The sequence below is a fragment of the Heloderma suspectum genome, chromosome 3 (assembly GCF_057233095.1).
Source record: "Heloderma suspectum isolate Gila_16-S chromosome 3, 16-S_ref, whole genome shotgun sequence".
Lineage (NCBI taxonomy): Eukaryota > Metazoa > Chordata > Lepidosauria > Squamata > Helodermatidae > Heloderma > Heloderma suspectum.
This window is the reverse complement of record NC_139460.1, coordinates 52,254,553-52,267,022: the sequence shown is the minus strand read 5'-3', so window position 1 is coordinate 52,267,022 and position 12,470 is coordinate 52,254,553.

The following is a 12,470-nucleotide window of genomic DNA, read 5'->3' as shown; positions in this document are numbered from 1 at the left end:
TGCTATTTGCGTTCCCCTTTATTTTTGCCGTCATAGTCTACGTAAATATTTACATAGACTAAGACGGGCAAAAATAAGGAATGCAAATGGCGGTGGCCGTAGCCGCCGCCGATTGCGTACGCGGTGTTTGTTTGTTTTTTAACCCAGCCAGCCATGATAGGCTATGTAAAGATTTATGTAGCCTATCACGTCGTGTGTGTTTTTAAAACCTAGCCATGATAGGCTACGTAAATCTTTATGTAGCCTATCACATCTTTTTTTTTCTTCTTTTTTTTTACAAGAGTGGAAATGGTGGCAGCAGCAGCCGGTCGGAAGACCAGCCAGCGCAGCCACCGCCACCGAAGCTGCCGCTGGAGCTGCTGCCGCCCGGAAGATCCGCCCCAGGTGTGTCTCGTCCTTGGGGGGATCTGCGGGGGGGCGGGGGGCAGGCCGTTCTGCCACGGAGTTCAGGGGGCCGAATGCACTGGCATTCGGCCTCACCGAGATCCGTGGCGGAATTCTCTGCCATCCCTTCAAATGATTTGGCTACGCTCCTGGGGCCAATACAGTGACCCATTCAGACCTCAAAGGGGTCCCTTTCCCTACCCCGGGTCCAACGACCCTAGTCACAGAAATCCTCTTTCACCTTAAGGCACCTCTGGGTGCTCACCGATAACTGGCTATATGCACACATATAGCTATATACTATATGCACAGTTCCTGGACTGGAGTTTTTAACAGTGATATTTACTCCTCTCCCCAGTGGGAGCAAGCCACAGGAGGAGGAATTGCATTTGTGGCTGGCCCCCAAATGAAGCAGTCACGCAAGGCCAGAATGGATGGATACACAGAGGCCCACTTCTCAGCCTTTGCACTTGCTATTTCATTGGCACCTCTCACCCTGGGGTAGTTGCAATATGGGTGATGTTATTTACACTGGGTCAAATAGGATCCCTCCCCGAAGTGGCCTGGGTTTCTTTTTCCTAGTCCATACTGAAATACCAGGGGCAGTGGGCTTTCAGATGGGTATGGTACTGTTCAATCGGTACGGATTAATCATAACAGCAGCAGGCAATGTGAGTAAAGGACTTTGGGACTGAGTTATCAGCAAGCATCCAGAGGTACAATTCCTCCTGCTGTAGCTTGCTTCCAGTGTGGAGGGGAGTAAATATCAGACTTTCCACTGTTAAAAACTCCAACCCAGGAGTTGGGCTGTATGTGCATAGATCCAAGTCAGATTCTCCTAAATAGTCTTAGCTGTGGTGATGGCCATCAGCTTAGATGGTTTTAAAAGGGGATTCACATTAGACAAATTCATGGCAGATACATCTATCAGTGGCTACAGAAAAGCTATTGCTTTCATGTCCAGCTTGTGGGCTTTCCGTAGGCACCAGGTTTGCCACTGTGGGGAAAGGATGCTGGACTAGATGCACCATTCAGCTCCTGGATAAATAAATAAAAAACCCTATTAATGTGTTCTCTTCTCACACACAGTTCCATTCATGTGAGGGGAAAGAGAGGGATCACACTTTCTGGCCATGCCCCCTCTATCGCATCCCCATCACTGGCCACATCACCCTCCACATACTGGAGGGGAGACTGCTTGCAGCAGCATGCCTGCTGTGCTCTTGTAGCCTCTCCGCACTATTTAAAACCCTGATCATGCAGGGTTCTAAACCACTGGGATGGGAGTGGGAACCTTTATGAGTACAGGCTTCCTGCTACAACCATTCGCCTCTCCAGCAGGGTGATGCGGACAGAGGGGGCAGACTGGAATCATGTGAGGGACAAATTCATAAATAAAGCTTAAGGCTACTGTAAATATTAGAGTTCAATACTTCATTTGGAAGTAAACATGAAATTAGGGCTCAATCCTATGCATGTTTAGATGGGGGGGGGAGTCCTACAATTCCCAGAATTCCCCAGCCAGCCATATTGACTAGGGAATTCTGGGAGTTGAATGACTTTTTCCTGTCTAAACACGCATAAATTGCACCCTTAATGGTCTCCAGAATTGAAGGAGAAGGTATTCAGGGCCTATGCCAACTGAATTGAAAAGTCACCATTCATTTTGCCATGGAGATCTAGAAATGTGACTTCCTTCTTTCTAACGTGCCATTCCAATCTCACATTTTTTTCTCAGTATACCAATTTCAACATGTGAACATTTTTTTCTTGCTTAATGGCTGTTGGTTTCTGCCTGCAGGTGTAGCAAATATATGTAATGAATTTAGGGACCAAAGAATCCAATCCATGTCAGTTTTACACATGTTCAGTCATGAGTCCATCATCCTGTTTCTGCATTCATGTGCAATTTCCCCTGAAATGTGCATATCTGTATGCAATTTTCCATAAAATATGCATTTTTGGATGCAGTTTTGGCAATCAGAACTGCATTGCAAAATTAAGGGAGGTGCGCAATCCAAATGATAATTATGTTCCAATCTGCATAGTAAGCTGGGAAATATGAATTAGGCTGGATTACTTTAAAAATACAGACCAAACTAGATTCTCTTTCATACCTAGCAATGATGAGCTGAGCTGACGTGTCCACTAACAGAGCATTCCTATACTTGTCTACTCAGAAGTTAACTTCATTGAGTTCAATGGAACTCCCAGGTAGGTGTGTATAGGGTCACAGTCCAAGGGTGCATCACACCATCTAAGACCCAGAGACAGTGTCCTTGTTCTCTCCCTTGGCTACCTTTAATGTTGATTGTCTCTCTTCACAATGATCTCTCTTACCTCCTTACATCATTTTTCTGGAACAACCTGTAAACAAATTTGTAGGAATCCCAAGATTCTGAATTGATTTCCTGGTGTGATTCTCATTCTTCTGGCTTCATTTGACAGATGAGCTAGAAGAAACTACATACTGAGCAAAGAGAACACACTGGTGATGAATCGTAAGACAGCTGCATCATTGGAGAACAAAGGGAAGCCAAGCAGCACAGAAGTGCGATGGAAGGGAGGAGGAAGGCAAAAAGACAGCTCAATTTCCCCCATCTGGGAATTCAGAAAGGTGTTATTGATTTCTGGCTTACTTTTCACACCCCATTGCCCATAGACCAGTTACCCAGAGAAGTATTTAAGGGGCAAAGGAGTGTGTCCCACTGGTCAATGGGGCTTATTGGGGCATAGCTAATTATGGAGGGTTGTGCCCTTGGAAAGAATAATGGGAATCTGAACGTGTGCCTCAGAGCTCACACCACCATTTACATATCAGTCACAGGTCTAGCCTGATTAAGAAAGGGTATAAAGAATTAATTATATTTGAACTAGATACAATCTAGGTGCATTATCTCTGAAACAAATCTATTATTCACATTCACTACATTTCACAATGCTTAAGCCTCATAAGAATTTCCTAGAGACAAAATACTGAAGAAAACTATAACTTACATGATATTCCTGCACTGGACATTTGAGAAAGCAGTGCTGGGAGGCAGATCATAAAGTGTGTGTGTGTGTGCGTGCGCGTATGAGAGAGAGAGAGAGAGAGAGATGCAGAGAATATAGATAATGCCAGATGAAGAAAGGAAGGTAAAGGTGGAATCTCAAGGAAAAAAAGGCACAGAAAACAAGAAAGGTGCAACACAACTCCATTTTAACAGGAGAAGCAATTAGGTAGAAATCAGAACTTGAGCTCCGAGGAAAATGTTAGATGAGTACTTAATGCTGGGTGTAATCCAGGTTCCTCTGCATATGTGGAGAGCAGACTGCAAAGGGACTCTTCATAGGACTGCATTATAACTAGGATTTTGTTCGGTCCACATGTGGATGCAAACTGACCTGATTCATAATGCCGGCATTCATGTACAGCTTGGAATGTAGTTATCCACCCGATCCTGTGCTTCTTCAAATGTCATGATGCAGTTTTCAGCTTTTTAAACCATGTACTGAGATGTATATAATAATGCATTTTTATTTTTATTTTTTAATCTGTTAATAAACTTTTTATTTGCAATGCAATGGTAACAACAACAAACAAACCATACCGGGGGGTGGGGGGAATCATTATCATGAAACATATCAATATAAAGTCATCATTACCTGTGGAGGGGAGGAAGAAAAAGAAAAAAGGAGGGGGGAAGGATTAACATTTCCATCTCAAATAGGTATGTATGTATGTATGTATGTATGTGGAGATCGTTACCTTGTCATGGTGCTGGAGCTTGAGCACCTCAATGATGTCATGAGCTAAACCGTGAAGGGACACCCAAGACGGGAAGGTCATGGCAGAGAGGTCAGACTAAATACGATCCCTGGGGAAGGAAACGGCAACCCACCCCAGTATTCTTGCCATGAAAACTAAATGGATCAGTACAACCAGAGATATGTCGGTATACCATCGGAAGATGGGACACCCAGGTCGGAAGATGGTCAAAATGCTACTGGGGAGGAACAGAGGATAAGTTCAACTAGCCCCAGATGTGGTGACGCAGCTAGCTCAAAGCCGAAAGGACGGCTAGCAGCCGATGGTGCTGGTGGTGAACGACGAATCCGATGTTCTAAAGATCAACACACCATAGGAACCTGGAATGTAAGATCTATGAGCCAGGGCAAATTGGATGTGGTTATTGGGGAGATGTCAAGATTAAATATAGACATTTTGGGTGTCAGTGAACTGAAATGGACTGGAATGGGCCACTTCACATCAAATGACCACCAGATCTACTACTGTGGACAAGAGGACCACAGAAGAAATGGAGTAGCCTTCATAATTAATAATAAAGTGGCTAAAGCAGTGCTTGGATACAATCCAAAAATGACAGAATGATCTCAATTCGAATTCAGAGTAAGCCATTTAACATCACAGTGATCCAAATATATGCCCCAACCACAGATGCTGAAGAAGCAGAAGTAGATCAGTTCTATGAGGATCTGCAGCACCTACTGGATAGTACGCCAAACAAAGATGTTATTTTCATTACAGGAGACTGGAATGCTAAGGTGGGTAGCCAAACGACACCTGGAATTACAGGCAAGCATGGTCTGGGAGAACAAAATGAAGCAGGACATAGGCTGATAGAATTTTGCCAAGACAACTCACTGTGCATAACAAACACTTTCTTCCAACAACCTAAGAGATGACTTTATACATGGACTTCACCAGACGGTCGACAACGAAATCAGATTGACTACATCCTTTGTAGCCAAAGGTGGCGGACATCTATGCAGTTGGTAAAAACAAGACCTGGAGCTGATTGTAGTTCAGATCACGAACTTCTTATTGCACAATTTAGAATCAGACTAAAGAGAATAGGGAAGACCCACAGATCAGTTAGATATGAGCTCACAGATATTCCTAATGAATATGCAGTGGAGGTGAAGAATAGATTTAAGGGACTAGATTTAGTAGATAGGGTCCCGGAAGAACTATGGACAAAAGTTTGCAACATTGTTCAGGAGGCGGCAACAAAAAACATCCCAAAGAAAAAGAAAAGCAAGAAGGCAAGACTGCTGTCTGCTGAGACACTGGAAGCAGCCCAAGAAAGAAGGAGAGCAAAAGGCAACAGTGATAGGGGGAGATATGCCCAATTAAATGCAAAATTCCAGAGGTTAGCCAGAAGAGATCAGGAATTATTTTTAAACAAGCAATGTGCAGAAGCAGAAGAAGATAATAGAATAGGAAGGACAAGAGACCTCTTCCAGAAAATTAGAAACATCGGAGGTAAATTCCAGGCAAAAATGGGTATGATCAAAAACAAAGATGGCAAGGACCTAACAGAAGCAGAAGAGATCAAGAAAAGGTGGCAAGAATATACAGAAGATCTGTATAGGAAGGATAATAATATCGGGGATAGATTTGATGGTGTGGTTAGTGAGCTAGAGCCAGACATCCTGAAGAGTGAGGTTGAATGGGCCTTAAGAAGCATTGCTAATAACAAGGCAGCAGGAGATGACGGTATCCCAACTGAACTGTTTAAAATCTTGCAAGATGATGCTGTCAAGGTGATGCATGCCATATGCCAGCAAATTTGGAAAACACAAGAATGGCCAACAGATTGGAAAAAATCAATTTATATCCCCATACCAAAAAAGGGAAGCACCAAAGAATGTTCAAACTATCAAACGGTGGCACTTATTTCACATGCCAGTAAGGTAATGCTCAAGATCTTGCAAGGTAGACTCCAGCAATTCATGGAATGAGAATTGCCAGATGTACAAGATGGGTTTCGAAAAGGCAGAGGAACTAGAGACCAAATTGCCAATATCCGCTGGATAATGGAGAAAGCCAGTGAGTTTCAGAAAAACATCTATTTCTGTTTTATTGACCATTCTAAAGCCTTTGACTGTGTGGATCATCACAAATTGTGGCAAGTTCTTGGTGGTATGGGGATACCAAGTCATCTTGTCTGCCTCCTGAGGAATCTGTATAACGACCAAGTAGCAATGGTAAGAACAGACCACGGAACAACGGAGTGGTTTAAGATTGGGAAAGGAGTACGGCAGGGTTGTATACTCTCACCCTACCTATTCAACCTGTATGCAGAACACATCATGCGACGTGCTGGGCTTGATGAAGCCAAGGCTGGAGTTAAAATCGCTGGAAGAAACGTTAACAATCTCAGATAAGCGGATGATACCACTTTGCTGGCTGAAAGCGAGGAGGAGCTGAGGAACCTCATGATGAAGGTGAAAGAAGAAAGTGCAAAAGCCGGGTTGCAGTTAAACCTCAAAAAAACCAAGATTATGGCAACCAGCTTGATTGATAACTGGCAAATAGAGGGAGAAAATGTGGAGGCAGTGACAGACTTTGTCTTTCTAGGCGCAAAGATTACTGCAGATGCTGACTGCAGCCAGGAAATCAGAAGACGTTTACTTCTTGGGAGGACAGCAATGACAAATCTTGATAAAATAGTGAAGAGCAGAGACATCACACTGACAACAAAGGTTCGCATAGTTCAAGCAATGGTATTCCCCATAGTAACCTGTGGCTGTGAGAGCTGGACCATAAGGAAAGCTGAGCGAAGGCAAATAGATGCTTTTGAACTGTGGTGCTGGAGGAAAATTCTGAGAGTGCCTTGGACTGCAAGAAGATCAATCCAGTCCATACTCCAGGAAATAAAGCCAGACTGCTCACTTGGGGGAATGATATTAAAGGCTAAACTGAAGTACTTTGGCCACATAATGAGAAGACAGGATACCCTGGAGAAGATGCTGATGCTAGGGAAAGTGGAAGGCAAAAGGAAGAGGGGCCGACCAAGGTCAAGATGGATGGATGATATTCTGGAGGTGACGGACTCGACCTTGGGGGAGCTGGGGGTGGCGACAGCCGACAGGAAACTCTGGCGTGGGCTGGTCCATGAAGTCACGAAGAGTCGGAAGCGACTGACAGAATAAACAACAACAACAAAATGTATGTATGTATGTAATCCATATATCTAAATAAGCATCCATATGGTTGTAGGAGATAAGCTCAAGTGTAGCAAGAGGAAAAAGATCTTCAGTCCATTGAGTGATATGTGGTGGGTGGGTGTTTTTTCTTCCAAGCTTGGAGTATAAGGGCGCAATCCTATGTGGATTGCCAGCAGCTTCCGAACTCAGACACTGCCAAGTATTAGGGATGTACGAAAGTCCCTTATCTTACCTGAACCCAAAGCTTGATTCGCGGTGGGGGGGAGGCGCTTCGTCCCTCCCCCTGAAATTCTGGCTGGGGGGGAGGCACCCCGTCCCTCCCCCGCAAAATTCTGGCTTGGGGGGAGGCGCCCCGTCCCTCCAGTCACGAATCCTCCTGTTCTGCCGGGACACAAATGGCGGCGGCCGTAGCCACTGCCGTTTGCGTCCCTGCAGTCAGCCGTGATAGGCTACGTAAATGTTTACGTAGCCTATCACGGCTGAGTGGGGGGGGAAATGCGTGTACGCAAATGGCGGCGCCCATGGGCACAGCCATTTGCGTACGCGCGGTTGTTGTTGTTTTTTTCCACTCAGCCGTGATAGGCTACGTAAACATTTACGTAGCCTATCACAGTGTTTTTTAAAAATCTAGCCGTGATAGGCTACATAAATCTTTACGTAGCCTATCACGTTTGTGTTTGTTTTTTTACTTGGAAATGGCGGTGGTGGCAGCCGGTCGGAAGACCGGCCACCACAGCCGCCACCGCCGAACCGCCGCTGAATGGCCGCCAGAGCCGCCGCCGCCACCAGGGACATTCACACAAGGTAAGTCCCGTCCCGGGGGGGGCGGGGGGGCAGACCGTTTCTCCACCAATTTCGGGGGGATCATCCCCGAGATTCGTGGAGAAATTCTCTGACATCCCTACCAAGTATCCAATGCAGGGTGGGAGGACAGTGGAGATGATCTTTGTCTATGTGCTCCAGCCACCCTGCATTTCTGCTAGATGGGTGATTTTGCCCATCTAGCAGCAGTTCCTCGGGGGGGAGAAAGAGGCTAGGGTGGTCATGGGAAATGGTGTATCACAGCCACCTCAGTCTCCTCCCCTCCTCTGGGAACACCCCCTTTTCCCCATCTCTGCACTCGGTTTTCCAAATGAAGGGACGTAGCTGGTGCAGTTCTGTCTATGCCACCTACGAGGAAGAGGGTGTGGGGAGTGCAGTTTCCTGGCTCCAGTGGGATCCCTATCTCTGACCTTGGACCAAGGAAACTGAGCTATCCTATACTTCCACACACACACCAGATGCTGTCTGGATAACATAGGATTGCTTCCTCCATCTCTTTGCAACTGTAAAGGCTCTCAATATCCACTTTTCCTGACAATCTGTTAATCCCAGCATCATAGGGATGTAGTTTAAAATGCTCATACATCCTCTAATATCACAGACTTTTCAAGAACAAAATGTATACAATTTATACAATGAGTCAACCAAAAAGGAACCACTACAGGACATGCCCACATTATATGTCTCAATGAGGCATTGTCATTAGTTCACCAGCATCTGGCAGAGCTAGCCAGCTTCTTCTTAGGAAGCTTCTATGGAGTCCAATATACACAAAATATCATTTTTTGTTGAATCAATCTCAATTTTAAATCTATAGAAATAGTACATATGGAAGCCAAGGCAATTTTCAATTGGTTGAATCATATAGAGCATGCCAATTCCTTATTCCATTCATCTCTGACCTTCTGAACATCTACTCTACTACATCCTAGAGGACTTTTATAGACAACTATTGTGGACTTAGCTTTCTGTAAGGAACCAATTCATTCCTTCAACAGTGCAGGAGGTGTTGAAGCACTCATCACTGAAGGGCTGTATATAGACTCCAACAAATGCTGAAGCTGAATATGCTGCCAACTAGTTGTTGTTGTTGTTCCGTCATTAAGTCATGTCAACTCTTCGTGACCCCATGGACCATAGCACGCCAGGCCTTCCTGTCCTCCGCTCTCTCCCAGAGTGCGCAAGTTTATATTCATTGCATCGGTGATGCTATCTAGCCATCTCATCTTCTGCCGTCCCCTTCTCCTTTTGCCTTCAATCTTTCCCAGCATCAGGGTCTTTTCCTCTTCGCATTAGGTGGCCAAAATATTTGAGCTTCAACTTCAGTATCTGTCCTTCCAGTGAGCAGTCAGGGTTGATTTCCTTTACGAAATTATATCTAATCCACAATACTGAAAATGGTACGGATTCATTGTCCAAACCTATTAGCTGATCTGAAGTATAAATTCCATTGTCAGCCCATTCTCCACATAAAAGGTTGTCCCTCTGTTTTCAAAACTGGGTTCTCCCATAAGGTTAGTTTAGCATGAGAATATGGATCAAACTGCAGCTGGTGAGCCATTGTGTTCCCAGTCTCTCTCACTGCTAAGATAGTTGGTGAAGCCATTCCTTTCTTCTTAATATACCTAGAACATAATGCCATTCAGCCAGAAAAGGTACCAAATAATCTGACTCCAAAACAACACATGGAGGAGTATTAAGGACAATGATGTTTTCAGATCATCAATATGGATTAACAAATAAGCTTTATGATACAAACTAAGATTTGGAACATTAAATCCTCCCTCTTTCATTCACAACTGCATCTTCTTCAATGAAAAAGAGGGAGAAGAACCGCCCTCCCCAAAACAAACTTCCAAAAATACTACATAATGTTTTTGAATATATGTTTGAGGATTATATAATGGAGTACTATGTAATACATAATGCATTTTTCTGAGAAAATTGTATAAACTGCATATACCAATGTGCATTTTAGGATAAAATGCGTATGAATTTTTGTTCAGGTTTTTTTAAGATCCCACAGAACAATGTGGGAAAAGGACAGAACTGACTTATGAATGAACATATGAGAACTGACATGGACACAAAATGGTTGGATCTATCCTTCCCCTTCAGATGCTTTGGACAATACATCCCACCATCCCTGCCCATTGGCCATGCAGGCTGAGGCTGATGGGAATTGGAGACCAAAACATCTGGAGGGCACCAGGATGGGAAAGGCTGGTCTAATCTGTCCCTAATGAAAACCTGTCTTCCCTCTACCATGCTGCCCCATGGTGAGCAGAGCATTGCTCTGCCAGGAGCACTATGACATACCTGCCCATTCACAGCAAGCTGTTTAAGTACCAGCCATTGGTTACATTTGGGCAGGTTTGGTAATAGGATACCATTTCAGATATAATCATAAGACCTCCTCTTTCCATATAGCTAAATCAGGAAATGGAAGATGCTTTGGAAGTACACCAGTGAGGTTCAATGGTGGGGGGCATAAATGGCCCTCAGACCTCCCACAGTACCCACCCCTGGTCTAGGACCCTGACTCTAGGTCCTATGAGTTTGACAGCAAAACAAGGCCACCCAAAAATAAGGTACTGATTTCAGCAGGAATATATTTCAGAGACACAGCAGTATATGAGGCTGAAATCGTATGCTCATTTAAATTAATAGGACTTATTTTTGAATGCACATGCATAGGATTGCACTTAGGGATATTTGAAAATTTAGTTTCAGTTCTCAAATCACTCCGAAGTGCCCTGTTCACAATCCTGAATGTGAATGCAAACAGGGGCTCTTTTTCTTCAAATATGTTCACAAATTGCCGGACTCGCCTTCACGTTCGCAGAATGTGGGCTTGAAAAGTGCACAACTTTCTCAAAATGCACAACTTTCTCAAAATGTGCACATTCTGAAGCAACCATGCTTTAGTCTATGGGGAACATTTGCACAATTTTGGAAATTGTGCAGATTTGGGAATTGTTTCTGCAAGTTTCACATTCTATAACTGTCCATTTTGTGCAATTTTCCTGTTTGTGCAAAACAAACATCTATCACAAACATGAGTGCAAATCAAGGAGACATGAGCAAGATGCTGATGTTTGGAGAGTCTTGGCTCAAACATTGCTTGTTCATTCTTCCCTAATGGCAGTGTTATTTTATAAATTAAATCAAAAGAGTATTTAAAAAAGAACACTATCAGACAAAAAAGGCATAAGAAAGACTTGTACTCAACGTTCCTTCGGGCCCTGCAAAATTTTGAGAGGTGTTATTTGGAACACACATACACACAAAAGGAAAATGAAAAGGGATAAATTTGGCTTCCTTGAGCCCCTAACACTTCACAGTAATTTGGAGGTGTTGGGGGTTGCACACCATGATGTCCAAAAATCCCTCTTCCCACATATACAGGAGGAGGTATTGGGGGCAGGAGACATCCTTTCCACTCTCCAGATGCCTCTCTTCTCACTGCCTACCCTCTAAATGAAGCTTTCAGGTTTTGTGCTAGCACTTTTTAGCACAGAGAAAGTCTGGAAATAGGCTTTCCTGTCTTCTCCCCTCACCTCACCTCCTGAAACCTCCCACGCCACCACCACCATAGCAAGTCACAAACAGACTACAGGAATTCTGTTCCAGCCTGGCTGATGTCTGGAGCAGGATAACCCCTGTTAGGGACTGGGGGAAGTTTTTGTTACTGGCCCTGTCACTTGTATATTCTCTCCATAACCAGCATGAAGGGTACTACTCTCACAAGGAGAGGGTTGGTGTCATGTGCTACACACTTGCAGTGAATGGCCAGCCTGAGGAGGGCCAGAAGGGCCAGCCCTACCATTAGGCAGCAGATGTTGGAGGGCAGGGAGCAGTGGTAAGGTGTTGGAGGACAGAGCTGTGTGTGGTTTGCAGCCTGCCCAGTGCCCCCAAAGCTAGCCTGCTCCCCTCAGATACTGTGAAGGATGCTATCCTGTCACAAGCATTGACATAAGATTCAACTGCCAGTCCAGTCGGCTTCTGGAGGTGGAATTGTGGGGTGTGGTATCTTGTCCACCTGAGGAAGCAAAATGTCAACCTGGCCCTCAGAGGGCAGGCAGATCCATGTTGTGACCCTGTATACATGCAGACTACCAGAATGACATGCGATCTGTCCACAAGGAGGAGGCAAGCCTGCTACTCTGGTAATGTGAGACTCTGCTCAGTGCCTTGGATCCAGGCTAAGTCATGCTTAGAGTGAACCCTTTGAAATCAATGGGACTTGCATTCATCATGACTAACCTGTCACATTGATTTCAATGGTTTACTTTAAGCATTACTAA